General features: G+C 35.9%; 1 long non-coding RNA gene across 1 annotated transcript; it reads right to left on the bottom strand.

The window, feature by feature from the left end:
- Positions 1-319: 319 nt before the first annotated feature.
- LOC145492609 (uncharacterized) lies at positions 320-12,449 on the bottom strand. Its single transcript, XR_014050037.1, has 4 exons — positions 12,204-12,449; positions 8,765-8,912; positions 4,828-4,922; positions 320-3,807 (listed from the first exon to the last, which is right to left on the bottom strand). It is a non-coding gene; the product is annotated as an uncharacterized LOC145492609 (long non-coding RNA).
- Between the last annotated feature and the right edge of the window lie 501 nt (positions 12,450-12,950).

Below are 12,950 nucleotides of genomic sequence, written 5' to 3' on the forward strand. Positions count from 1 at the left end.
ACTACTGATCAGCAACAGTCTGCATTATGAAAGTAATTTATACTGTCACTGATCATTTTGATCAGGTTCAGCAAAAATGATTATTTAATATACTTACATGAAAGAATAAAAGATGCTGTGTCTAGATTAAAATAAAATAAAATAAAATAACACGACGACAAGCAAAACTAGTGATAAGTTAAAATTAAAATGCAGACTGTTGATTTAACATTTGTCTAAATTTTACAAATATTATCATAAGACAGTAATAATTGAATCAAAAATTTAGGAATTGAAATTGAAATGAAAATAAGCTTATGAAAAACAAAAATAGCCCTATTCCAAAAAAGAATAATTCCTAAGTGTTAAACCAAAATTAATTTTGGCTAATTCTTAAAAGACATTACAACTCAAACATTTTTCTGCAATCAGGTAGTGCCATATTTGAACATTTTGGTAAGTGTTGAAAGTAATTAACAAAGTCTGTTAAGGAGATAAATAAATTATGATGGAGTGGCAACAATAAGACTATCATCGCACCTACATGTAGCTAGTTGTTCCAACTTTTGCAGTGCTTGAAAATAAGTACTATTTTTTTCTTGTGTATTTCAGTTGGGGCTAATGAGCTTGCAGATCCACTTAACATACAAAAGTAAACTAATATAAACAAAGGAAGCATTAACAACTATAACTATTAAAAGTGTTATAAAAATAGGAAAATTGGTAACACTGCAAAAACTAGTAAAGCTGCTTAATTTTGTAGTAGTCCACTTCCAGTGGTGATGACAACTGAACATGGAATGCAAAATGATATCTGCTTTCCAAGGCCAAATTTTGGAGACGAAACAATTTTTATCCAAACTGATATAAATTTCAATGACAAATATTTGACGAACTATCTTGAGATTATTCAATTTATAACATCGAATGCTTCCCTTGTTTATGAATTAAACAACCACCATCACGCTGCCAGGCACTTAAAAATTAATACAAAAAACATTTGAAAAAGTAAATAAGTCAGTAATTCAAAAATAATCATCATTTTTGAATTACTCGTGACTGTCTGTTTCAAAAACATGAATCAATGGCTAAAACTAAAACCGGTTTTAACAAACTATATTAAAAACAAACATAATTATTTTGCAATTTTATGAAAGCAACAGTACGTAATAACATTGAGTGGCAGCATGTTGCTGATTGTTGTTAGAGTTTATTAGTTAAATATTTTACTGATAAAAAAGAAATACACTAAAATAACAATTAACCATTTAGCAAGCTTCCCTCTGAGCAGTGAGGAATGTGCTAGCCAAATTCTAAGAGTTTTCCCACTTAAAAGCAATTTATCTTAGCCTGTAATGAAGCAAACCCAAATGCAAAAGCAGAATACTGAAAAACTAGGTGTCCTGTGCTGTGCTGAAGCCCTCTAATCTCGCAATTTAGGCTAAGAATGAAACCTTAGTATGTGGCCAATCAAAAAGTCGCCGAACAGTTACCATAACAGGCTTACTGTTTGTTTTCCCTACGTTGTTAAACGTCAGTTTCCAAATTTTTTAAATTTGAGACTATTTTTAGTTAAATTTCTTGTGGTTTGCAAATATTATGAATTTTGAATTGATGAAATTAACTCTTGAAATTTAGTTGAACTTGATTTACTGTCATTAATTTTTATTTTACCTTTACGGCCCAAAAATGATCAGCAACTAGTTTCTCCTCACACAGTGAACCAGACACATCACAAGAATTGACCAAATGATCATGAATCACAAGGAAAATTAATTTGTCTCAGTTTGTTTCTCAAAATAATCAATCGGAACCCATTAGAAAGGTATGGAGACAAGATAAGAGAATGTGCCATTACTATTTGTTTGTCTGTTTACGACTGAAATTGAATCGTTTTTTTCAACTTTTGGTCAACTTTTCTAAACAATAATTATTGATAGTTGAGACTTTGCTTAGGAGCAACTGTACGTCACACATCTAAGTAAAGGCTGAAAAGAAATCACTGCTCAAAGGACTCTTATGCTGGGACCTTCAAACCTAGCTCAAAAGGAACAAACAAGTGCAAGAGTAATATTTACTGTTCAATGGATTCAAATCAGTCAAGTGGAAGGGGTTTCACGATAAACTGGTTCACCGATTGGAGTCATGAATCTTTACTACAGCATGTAGATCTCTCAAGAATATGCATCCAAAACAAGTAAAATTTGCTGTGAAAGAGATGGTGGCTGTTCATTGCAAAGTGAGGTATTGCCTGTCTCATGATGTAGTCACTATAGGATGCAGATCGTGGTGTTTGACTACTTTCTGCAACACTTCATTGCCAGATGAAGAGCATGAAGACTTGTAGTAAGCAGTCAAAACATTACAATCTACATCCTAAGGGACCTCATCAGGAAGCAAACAACAACAATGTTTTTAATCAAAATTAATTTATTCTGCCACTGCAGTGAAAACTACAAACAGTAACAGAGATCCCTGACTCCAATCAAATAATCAAATAATCACACGCAGTGTACAGTTTGGGTGTTTCTTTTAAAGGCACTTGTTTGAACAATGGTGGCACACACACCTACATGCAACAAAATTATCTGTCTAGTGACTCAGTGCTAATCCTTGCATTGGTATGATGCTTATGCAGTTTCTGCGGTCTGTAAAGTTTTGATATTCCTCAAAGGGGCACTCAGGATTTCAAGTGACAGGGATGATCAAATTGAGGCTAAAATCAAAACCCACAAGATTGTTTTGAATACCCTAAACAAATCCCTACTTAAATCAAGCCACCCATAAAACACTTGTCAAATTTTCCAACCCAGAACACTCCCAGAATTGAAAATTTCCAATACCCAAAAATCCTTCAACCATCCCCACAACTTGAAATCCAGTGTACCCCTATGTGCCAATCATGGAAGAAGTCAGTAGTATCTGGCAGTGTCAATAACAGTCTTGTAATTTATTATTCTACACTGAGGTGCTTCAGGAGTCACATGTAAGTAGTTTTTAGGTTTGTTGAGGTCATGAATAAGTCAGTTGTAAGGTGTAAGCTAGTAAATCTTGGTGTCAGATGATGTCAGTGTCAATCCATCTATTGTTAGTCAAGTTTGTTCTGGCTCTGTTTTAAGCTTGGTTGGTTTGGTGAGGTCACAAATAAGTCATTAGTAAGGTGTCAGTAGTTTTTGGTGTCAGTTTCAGTCCATCTGTTGCAAGTCAAGTTTGTGTTGGGTCTGTTATTTGAAGTAAAAGTTTGTTGGCTGGTTTATTGAGATCATGAATAAGCCATATGTTAGTAGTAATTAGTAAGTAGATGTCGTTGTCAGATTCAATCTATTGTTTGTTAGTCAAGTTTGTGTACAGTAGGTTCTGTTTGAAGTCACAGTTAATTGTGTATTGCTTTGTTGAGGTATTAAAAAGTCACTTGCTGGGTGAAAGAAAAAGTACAAGCCATGTAGTTGTTAGCATCAGTTGAGAGTGGTTTGTTCTAATAAGTTAGTGACTGTACATGTTTTAGAATTCATCACGTTGACTTTCTCAAAACCAATGCAAGCATTTTAGCAAGAGTCTATCAAGCTAAAGAAATAACCAGCTACCTGTAACCTGAATGGGGGTTGTGGAACAACAGCTGGGTGAAAAACCTCCCCGTACGTCCACTTGCCCCTAGGAGGAAAACCCCGGGCCAGCTGTACCCCACATTCAAAGGCCTCCCGGGCTGGGCCAAAAAAATATATGATTAAATAGACAATCTACTTAAACCATATTGTGGTCTTGTCTTGGTTTTCTTCTAGTCTCTGCAAAGTCCATGCTGTGTTGTAATGACCTCAGTTGTCTAGCATCCTGTGATGAAACAACCAAAACGATAAATTATGGCGGAATCTAATCTGAAGCTCTAGACACCAAGAAAGACAGACATTTTTACAATTTGTTTAGGTTTCGCAGACTAAAAAACAGTCCTCACATACGTCAAAAGTGACAAGGTGAATTTGAAGTTGAAGTTGAAGTTGAAAGTTTATTGCACAATTTAACACTACAGAATAATATTATAATCCAATTAGCTCAACTTAGTTGTTTTCAATTGGTGCTATTAATGCATGTACTGCTTTTAAAATTTACTTGGTTTTACTTTTGTCTCATTAATATAGTCATATTATTTTTGATTGTTCAGACTCTTGATTACAATATCATTGTGCTATTTACCTCCCCATGAGTTGGGATAATCAAAGTTTGACTGTACCCCCAAAATTAGATAAGCCCTTAGTTGGGTTGCTATGCTATAAATAACTAAGGATCATAAATTATTTACATGTAAAGGAACTTTTTAGTACTTTTTAAAATGTAAAATTGGTACACATCATAAGGAGTAATGACAGGGATTGAATGGAGCCTAACAAACATGCAAAATTAAATTTGCTGTTTTTGCGTTCGACAAAAAGGAGAACCTATTCCTAATGAATTGAGATTTTATGGGACAACCGGTCTTGGACCCAAACTTGACCTCCCATTACCAAAAACATCATGGCCCATACATGTGCTTATGAGTCTGTCTTGGTTTCTCCATCGATTCGCTTGTTGTAGCAAAGCTTGCAAAATTTCTCAGGTGCAAGAGAATTCAGGAGAGGTGCAATGTAAGTTGGGAATTTTATGGAAAATAAAAATAATAAAAAGTTATTATGAGTGCATTTAAAAATTGTAATGTGCTTACAATAATTTGTTTTTAATAAACCTGCCAGACTATTTACTAGGTGTTTCAAAGAGCTCAACATATGCCATGAGGAGATTCTTCCCAGCTAACATCACTTCGCCCTAAATTTGACAACGTATGTCTGGCAAAGTAGGTTAGAAAATAAGTGTGTTTACCTGGTGGGTGAGGGTCTGCACGTTTTTGGCTTTCCACTGTCCTTCATCACTTCTCCGCTGTCTGTCAAGGTTTGTCCACTGTCCATCCAGATGATCTGAAGTTGATTTAACAAATTTTTAGAAACAAGAACCACTTAATTAACATTGACTGGGCCCATGTTGTTCAAAAGGTGGATAATGCTCTCCACTGGACAAATCACTGCCCAGCGGATAGAAAGGTTTGTTTTGTCAAGACTTGTGCATTGGATAGATTGGATACCAAGATCTGAGTTACCAATTAGCAATGTTATGATGTCATACTTTGGAAATACATTGTCGGAATCTAAGAGCTGAAATAGTTGTCTAAACAATGGCAAAATTTAAAAAATTGTACTGTAATATATTGCCCATTAATTCAGCTCTAAATAAACTACAAGGTCAACATATACAACATGGCCGCTTTAACACAACTTTATTGCTGCAATGCACTCTGAGTGCTGACACAATATGTTCTATAGGGCACTTAACATATTATACTGTTTCCCCCTTAGGAATGAGATATTCTTACAACAAGTAACACAGTATTAGCTGATACATTAGCTACAGGTTCAGTCGGACAACAGGTTTCCTGATTCTCTCTAATCCTTTCAAAACAACTGGCGAAGGAGCGTTTACATGCTCTTCATTAACACTAGAATTTGGCTCATTATCTTCATCTGAGAAATTGACTGGCGGCTGCGGCATGCTGGTTGAAACTTGGCTATCAACTATACCTAAGTTAGATTGTTGGTCAACACAATTCTGGAACAGGTATACAAGTCATGTATTTAACTCTCTAGTTGCATTTGGCACCTTATCATGAGCTTTGATCAAATGATCAGCATGAACATGTATATCTCATTTTATGGCCAGTCTTAATCAAATAAGTTCTAGGTCCACAGACCTTAACTACCCTTCCCAGAATCCATCTCTCAGTATTGCTACTGGCTTGAGTATTTTTCACTTGAACTATGTCATTCTCTACAAACAGGTTATCTTGATGACTCTTGAAATCCTTATATTCTTTCTGCTTATTCTGTCCTGTTCTGTTCTATTCTATTCTATTCCTTCTGCTTACTCTCTATTGTTTGGACTAGATCAGTTTTCACCAGACTTAACATGTAAGCAGGGGACATCTCATCAACAATTCAGCTGGCATAGCAGCTGTGGTGCTACCCAGCTTTACCTAACTTGAGACTTGAAACAACCAAACACATGATAAACTGTCTACATTTTATAAGATGCCATGAAATCTGCAGAATTTGGGAAGTTTCCTTGTCACATTACCCTTCCCAGCGCCTGAGAGCATTTTTGGAGAAAGAAAGGTTACAGTAAAAGTTTTGTCACTCTCTTTGAACTGCGCAAGGAATCTGTTTCAAAACGAAAGAACCACTGTGTCGCCTCAAAGTCTAATCAAATTGATTCGTGGTTTAACTTGCCACCATGGAGTCTTCATGAATATTTGAAGAGATTCCATACCACAAACCTTCAAGAAAATCTCTGCTAAAAACTTCCGTTTTAAGAGTTCTATTAATGCAAGGTATTAAAATGCCACTGAAGACACTAAAAAAAGAGATGTCCAAACATTTATATCAAGTTTAAAAAGTCTCTGGACATGCTGCTAGATTGGCTTCTTGTTTGTTTATTCTCACTGTGTAAACAAGAGTCATTGAAACTAGCAAATAAAAATACCTCTGTTAGATTTACCTGCAACAAAAACAAATCTCAAAACTCAGCAGTGTCCTCATTCATAACTAGCTGGCCGCAACTTCTTTGGTTTTGACAAGAAAACCACTTCTAATGTTTATCTCAGTATCAAGTCCAAGAAAAGTTTCAAGGAGAAGACAGTAATACTCTGTGAACAATGCTACTGAATTGAGACTTGCATTCACAAACTGAAAAATTTTTTTGCAAACATAAATGGTTTGGACTTAGTTCTTTTTTCATGAACTGCATGTAATGCAAATGATATTGATTACTATCAAGGACGAAAACCCCCTCACCATCCCAATAGTGCGACATTTTGCACTATTGTTCCTAAGCCCATGATTCAGATCATAGTGGACTAACAACGAATCACTGGTGAGGCCCTCCCTTCATGCCTCGAAAGCTCTCTAACAGTTGTCTGTACATTTCCATCGAACATCTTTCTACAAAGCCTATGCAGAGGTGGTAAAGTTGTAGCTAGCAAAAAGGAATGATAATATTGGACCATGCCCAGGAAAGACCTTAGTGGCATTCCCTTTTTGTTGGGCTTGGGCTCTGTTCACCGCATTGATCTCTTCTTCCACTGGTTGCAAACCTTCAGCGCTTATTCTCAGGCCTAGATAAACCACTTCAGGTTTCAAAGATTCACATTTTGGTGATTTTAAATGCAAAATGTATTTGTGTACCCTGTCCAACACATCTGCGAATTGAGATTTTCCTGCCAGTTATTTCCCCTATTAAGATGTCATCCTGTTTACAAACACATTTCTCAATCCCTTGGAGAATTTGATCCATCTTTGCTTGAAATATTTTGGAGATGACTTGACCCCATGGGACAATTTAAGTAGGAATAAAGGCCTTTGTGAGTAGTGATTGTCAAGTATTCTTGACTTTTTTTGTCATCATTCAGCTGGGCATAAGCATGTGAACCTGTGTTTTTTGAGTCTGTCTAACTCCCTTTCAACTTGCTCTTTTAATGCATATAGAACTCTACGTGCTTTCAAAACCACAGGTTTTGAGTTGCCTCTCATAGTAATATGCTCCTCAAGGCCTTTCATACCTTCATAACTCAGCAAACGTCTAACTTCAGACTGCAAATCATTCAATTGACTATCAGCACTCACAGGGTCTCTCTTAAGCATACAAAATGTCTCACCCCACTCTAACTTAATATGCCGTAGCCAGTTTTTACCAAATAAGGTAGGTTTAGCAACATAATTAGCTACAAAAATGGGTAGAGTATTGTTTACCCTTGATCAGCCTTCACGTGTGTGCAAGGGGCGATCTTGGAAACTTGAGATTTTAATTTGCACGTAGAAAGCACACCAAAAATTCCTTATCTACAAAGCTAATATCTCAAAAACTGACTTGTGGAGTGTAAATTCCTCCAGCTTGGAAAACGATTTTTAAATTTATGAAAAATCTACTCAACAGAATTTTCTATAATTTTTCCTGTTTCATCTTTTGTGCATAATAGAAAGATTTTTAGAAAAAAACATGGTGTCACCAGCTTACATTTTTAGATACCAGTAAATGCAACAAATGGTAAAAAGTGGGTCGAGTTTGTTATGCAACAGAACAGTGCAACCTAAATTTGACTTAAACACAATGAAAGGTACAGTGGAGAGTTACCTTAAAAAAAATAGCACATTCATTTAAAACAGTACAGTTCAGGGCCTAAGAAATTGCACCTAGTTCTATAAATCTTCAAAAAAACAGACAGCTGTTTTGAGCCACCTTCAACAGTATTGTTACTCAAAAATACATGTAGTTAGTTGTGTCTCTGACATCCTACCCCCTTCACTTCATGCACATGTCCAATAGAAGGGCTAACAAATGGCAATGTCAAATGTAAGCATATGGTAAAGCATGCGTATGAGTCCATCCATCAGGCCACCACCTATACGTACATGTGTACCTTGGGTTTCTGTAACATGAAGAGACTAGGAGCATTTCTTCTCCACCCTGGATGGGATGCTAGCCCATCACAGGGTTAACCCCCATCATTAAATTTGCCAGGACTAATTTATACATAATGCACATCTGGGTGGAGAGAAACACTGTAAAGAGAAAAATGTCTTGCTCAAGAACACAACACCATGTTCACAGTCAGGGCTATAACCTGGACCACTCAATCCGGGGTCTTAAGTGCACTAAACATATGGCAACTGTGCCTTCCTAAAGCATATGGAAAACAATATTATTTATTTACCTGATCAGTCAAGGTGACTCTGCTTTGGTATCTGGTAGTTAAAAATGCTGCATTTAGATGTTCAATCCATCAACAATTCTCAAGCTCCCTTCTTTCTTCTTTAATTTTTTTGTTTGATCTTGTCTTTTTCATCCACTCTGTCCTTAGTCTGACAAAAAAAAATATATGAGAAAAATTGTGCATCCCTACTACACACACAACATAACATAAGAATGCAACAGTCATTGCAACATACTTTGCCATCTGTTACAAACTTTCCAAGATGGCAGTGGTGCCCAATAAGACAGGTGTTTATAGGAAAGACAAGTGCCATCAATTGTCCAATTTCTGGAAGCAAGTCATCCCAGTACTTACTGATGCAAAGAAATGAGACCCCTGGTTGAACTGGATGTGTTTTGAAAATTTAAGGTTGCTCTGAATCCCATGTACAAAATCTTTTTAAACCCATTGCTTTTAAGTTCTGGATGTTTACACTATTTTTTGGCTGCCATGTTGGTGGAGCACAGAGTTCCACCAACATGGCTCTGTAAATTTGCACAAAACATTTCAATGAATATCTGAAGTTTGGGAAAACGCAGAGACCTCAAACTTGGAGAAGTGTCTTCTTTACCTATCTGCTATAACATTACAATTTCTTGACTTTATCCACTGAATAGTTTTCGATATAATTTTTCGTTGCATGACGGTGAAAACCATCTATAGCAGCGTATCACTAACTACTAACTGTTAACGGCTTCTAGCTGAAAAACTAGCTGTTATCTGTTGAAAATTATACTGAAATCCAAAGGTAAACATGTATCTGCATATAGTGTAGTGTGCGTGCAAAACAACTGCGAGAGACGAAAATGTTTTACTTACTGGGGAGGTGACAGGAAAGAACTTAACAGGCACCCTAAAAGTTTTCAAAAAAGATGAATACTTTAAAAAATGCGTGTTTACCCCTGCATTTTATGTTATGAAATGGAACTGGCAAGCCTATTCAACATGTGATTAGTTTCTGGTTGTGAGGAAAAGCTATTTAGACTGTATTTTAGCTGAACCAGAGGAAGGCTGTCAGGGATGCTAAAAATGCTGTTGCATTGACTTTGTTATTAAAAACATACCAAAATAGTTGTTATGTTATCATTTACCATGCAGTCTTAGGATTTTTATATCATTGTTTTTGCTTTTAGACTGTAAAGGCATTTCTTTCCTGTAAAGGTGAATTCTATGGAAATCTGTAAAGAAACATCTTTTCCTTCTTACATCAGCATTTTTGTTTGGATTCAAGGCTAATTATCTCGAAAAAATGTGTGGCGACCTCCATTTTTCTTTGTGGATTCCAATAGCCCTTGCAAAGATCTACTTTTTCCATACATTCTTAATCTGGCACAAAAACCTTTGAATTTAGTAGGTATCATCTTTAACACAAAAAGTAACACTTTTAAGAGAAGCAACAGATCAAAATGTATCTTTGCATTGCATTAGAATGATTGTCATGTTAATTTAATAACACATAAAGTTCTATTAACAGTCCTGACCTCAGTTACAATGTAAGTTTGCTACTGTTTTCAGTGCTTATAAAATGATCAAAAATTGAGATGCCCTAGATTTCATCAATATCCATAGTTATCTACATTTTGAAAAATAGTGTTTCCATTGAGAACTATTGGCTGATACATGTAGTTGCCTCACTGAAATTTGATTTTCTTGAAACAAATATCTGCCTGAGAAACAAAGTTTCAAGGGCTAATATGCTACAATGTTTGGAGGCATCAATGTACCCCAAATGACCGTCATTCATTGGTGCCCTTTAAGGTTGGACATTTGACTAAAACCCCAGTAAAGCATATTTTCTGAAAGCTCGAGAATTGTAGGTTACGAAGGTATATTTATTAAAATAAAAAAGTTGAGGTTTTCCAAATATAATGCCCTATTTCCCAAAGTACAGAGGTTCACTTATCAAGTTCATTTCCAGCCAGATTTGAGCAGGAGGACACAATCAACATCATTATGTCTGGTTTGTTTTGACCCGCAGTTACACTTTGACAGTTGATAAAACCTGCATTCCCTTCACTAAAATAGTTATAACTTTTGAAAGAAGCAAAAACTAAAAATATGCTTCTGGTAGTACTCAATTGTGAAAATTTCTCTGTAAACAAACAAATGTTTTTAAAATTTTAATTATGTCTTATCCTGGTTGTTCAATTCCCCAACACCATTGTTTTGCCTGATTATTGCGCAGCATTCTCTCCAAATTATAGCGAAAGATGCTAAAAACTCGTCAAAAGTGAACTCAAAAGGTGTAATTCACTCACTGAAATTTTGTTTCAAGACACAAGGGAAAATATACTTTGGGGCGTTCTTCCAGTGTAATGAGATAATTATAAAAAACATGTGAAAATAATGATGTGTCGTTGATCGATAAAGTGAAGGCTCATTTTACTTTAACAACAGAGCTTGTTTAAAAATGGATGAACAACCAGGATAAGATATAATTAAAATTTTAAAAACGTTTGTTTGTTTACAGAGAAATTTTCACAATTGAGTACTACCAGAAGCATATATATGGTACTACCCATGCAGGTATTTTCCTTGGACAGACAATATGAGCAGATAGTGTCTCTCTCCTCATGAACACTATTGGGTCATGCGATCAATTTCAACCAATAACAATTGGAGAAAATTTGGTGGTGATAGACAACGATCGCTCACATGCTGCTCTTGAAATTGAACATTATTTTCAATTTCAAGCTTAACTGAAATCATAGGTTTTGTGATGTAATCCTTTAGAATTTCTACTAAACAAAATTATTAGACCACTGGCCCTTGCTTTCTATGAGCAAGAATCAACCTGGCTACACCTTGTTGACTATTCGCTCATAAAAAATGTTGCCTGTAGTCTAATTGTTAGATCCAAATATAGAGTAAATATTCTAATAACTGTGTTAACTCGCAGAATTCTTACTCAACATCTGTCAAATGATGATTTCCAATTCTTATACAAATTAAATAATATTTTACAGATTTTACAGCTGACGTTCTAGCAAAATCAGACTCCAACGAGTTTACAGAAGTTTAGTTTCCACGAGCATTATACATGAGGATATATGCATATTAGATGGAGCTCCTTTGTGTTTTTTAAATCAATAATTTTAGCACCTTTTATTCTTTTAGCATTTGTTAGCACCTTAACTATTGTCTGAGGGAATTTCTGAGGCGTTGGAACTTCGTTTTATAAGTTATAATTTCTGACAAACGTCGGTCTCGGAACCTTGTTGCACAAAACAACGGCGGGCACGTGCCAGAAGTAAGAATTTGAATTTCCCGCTGTATAAATTAATAAAAGCCCAACACAAACTACTCCACGGAATTAAAAGCTTAATTAACCAATAACAAGTGCAAAACACTAGAAGAAACACCATTTTTCGAAAATAGCAGCTTTTGGGCCTAAGCTTACCTTTAGAGTTTTTGCTTTTGTTAGTGAGCGGTACCGCGCGAGGGGTCGAACAAGCAGTCTTCGTTTCACTGTTCAAACTTCTACAGCCACCAAAACCACTTTCCTTGCACTCAAATCCCAACCAGACGAGCAAAGATATTTTTAAAAAGGCAAATCATGCCACAGATGGCGTATTCATTGTACCTTTGGTACTGAAATAAGTTTATCATCCTCCGCAAGACTGCGAAAACCCGCCGCCATGTTGGATTCTCCTTCGTTACCAGTTTTTTTTTGCGTCACGAAAAGTTCTCACGGGGAAGACGGTTTTACGCGGGAACGTTACGCGAGATCACGTTATTTATGTCCCGCGTTCATAGCTTTATGTTACGCACCGCCACAACTCTGAAATTAAAAATGTGCTTGTTTTCAGACGAAGCAAGCTATTGAGGTTAAAATATTACCCTCTCTTATGCCTGATGAGGATAAAAACTTTGGTGGCTCTTTAGTTAGAAAAATGATGATGTCACGTGCATAGCAAGAATAAAAACAGAAACCTCACCGCAAAGTTACAAACTCAATTCAAAATTCTCGCTTATCATAGGTTAGTTTAATCAGACTTCTAGGAACTCCTCTTTTAGGGTTGGCTAAATAAACGTATTTAAGCCTGCAAAGAGAAGTAAAACACCCAGCCTGACGTGATATGCTGGTACGCGTTTGTCGAAAAATATATACCTATGTCGTGATTTGTAGCCTTTTTAGAAGTTAAAG

The sequence above is a fragment of the Orbicella franksi genome, chromosome 1, assembly GCF_964199315.1.
Source record: "Orbicella franksi chromosome 1, jaOrbFran1.1, whole genome shotgun sequence".
Classification (NCBI taxonomy): domain Eukaryota; kingdom Metazoa; phylum Cnidaria; class Anthozoa; order Scleractinia; family Merulinidae; genus Orbicella; species Orbicella franksi.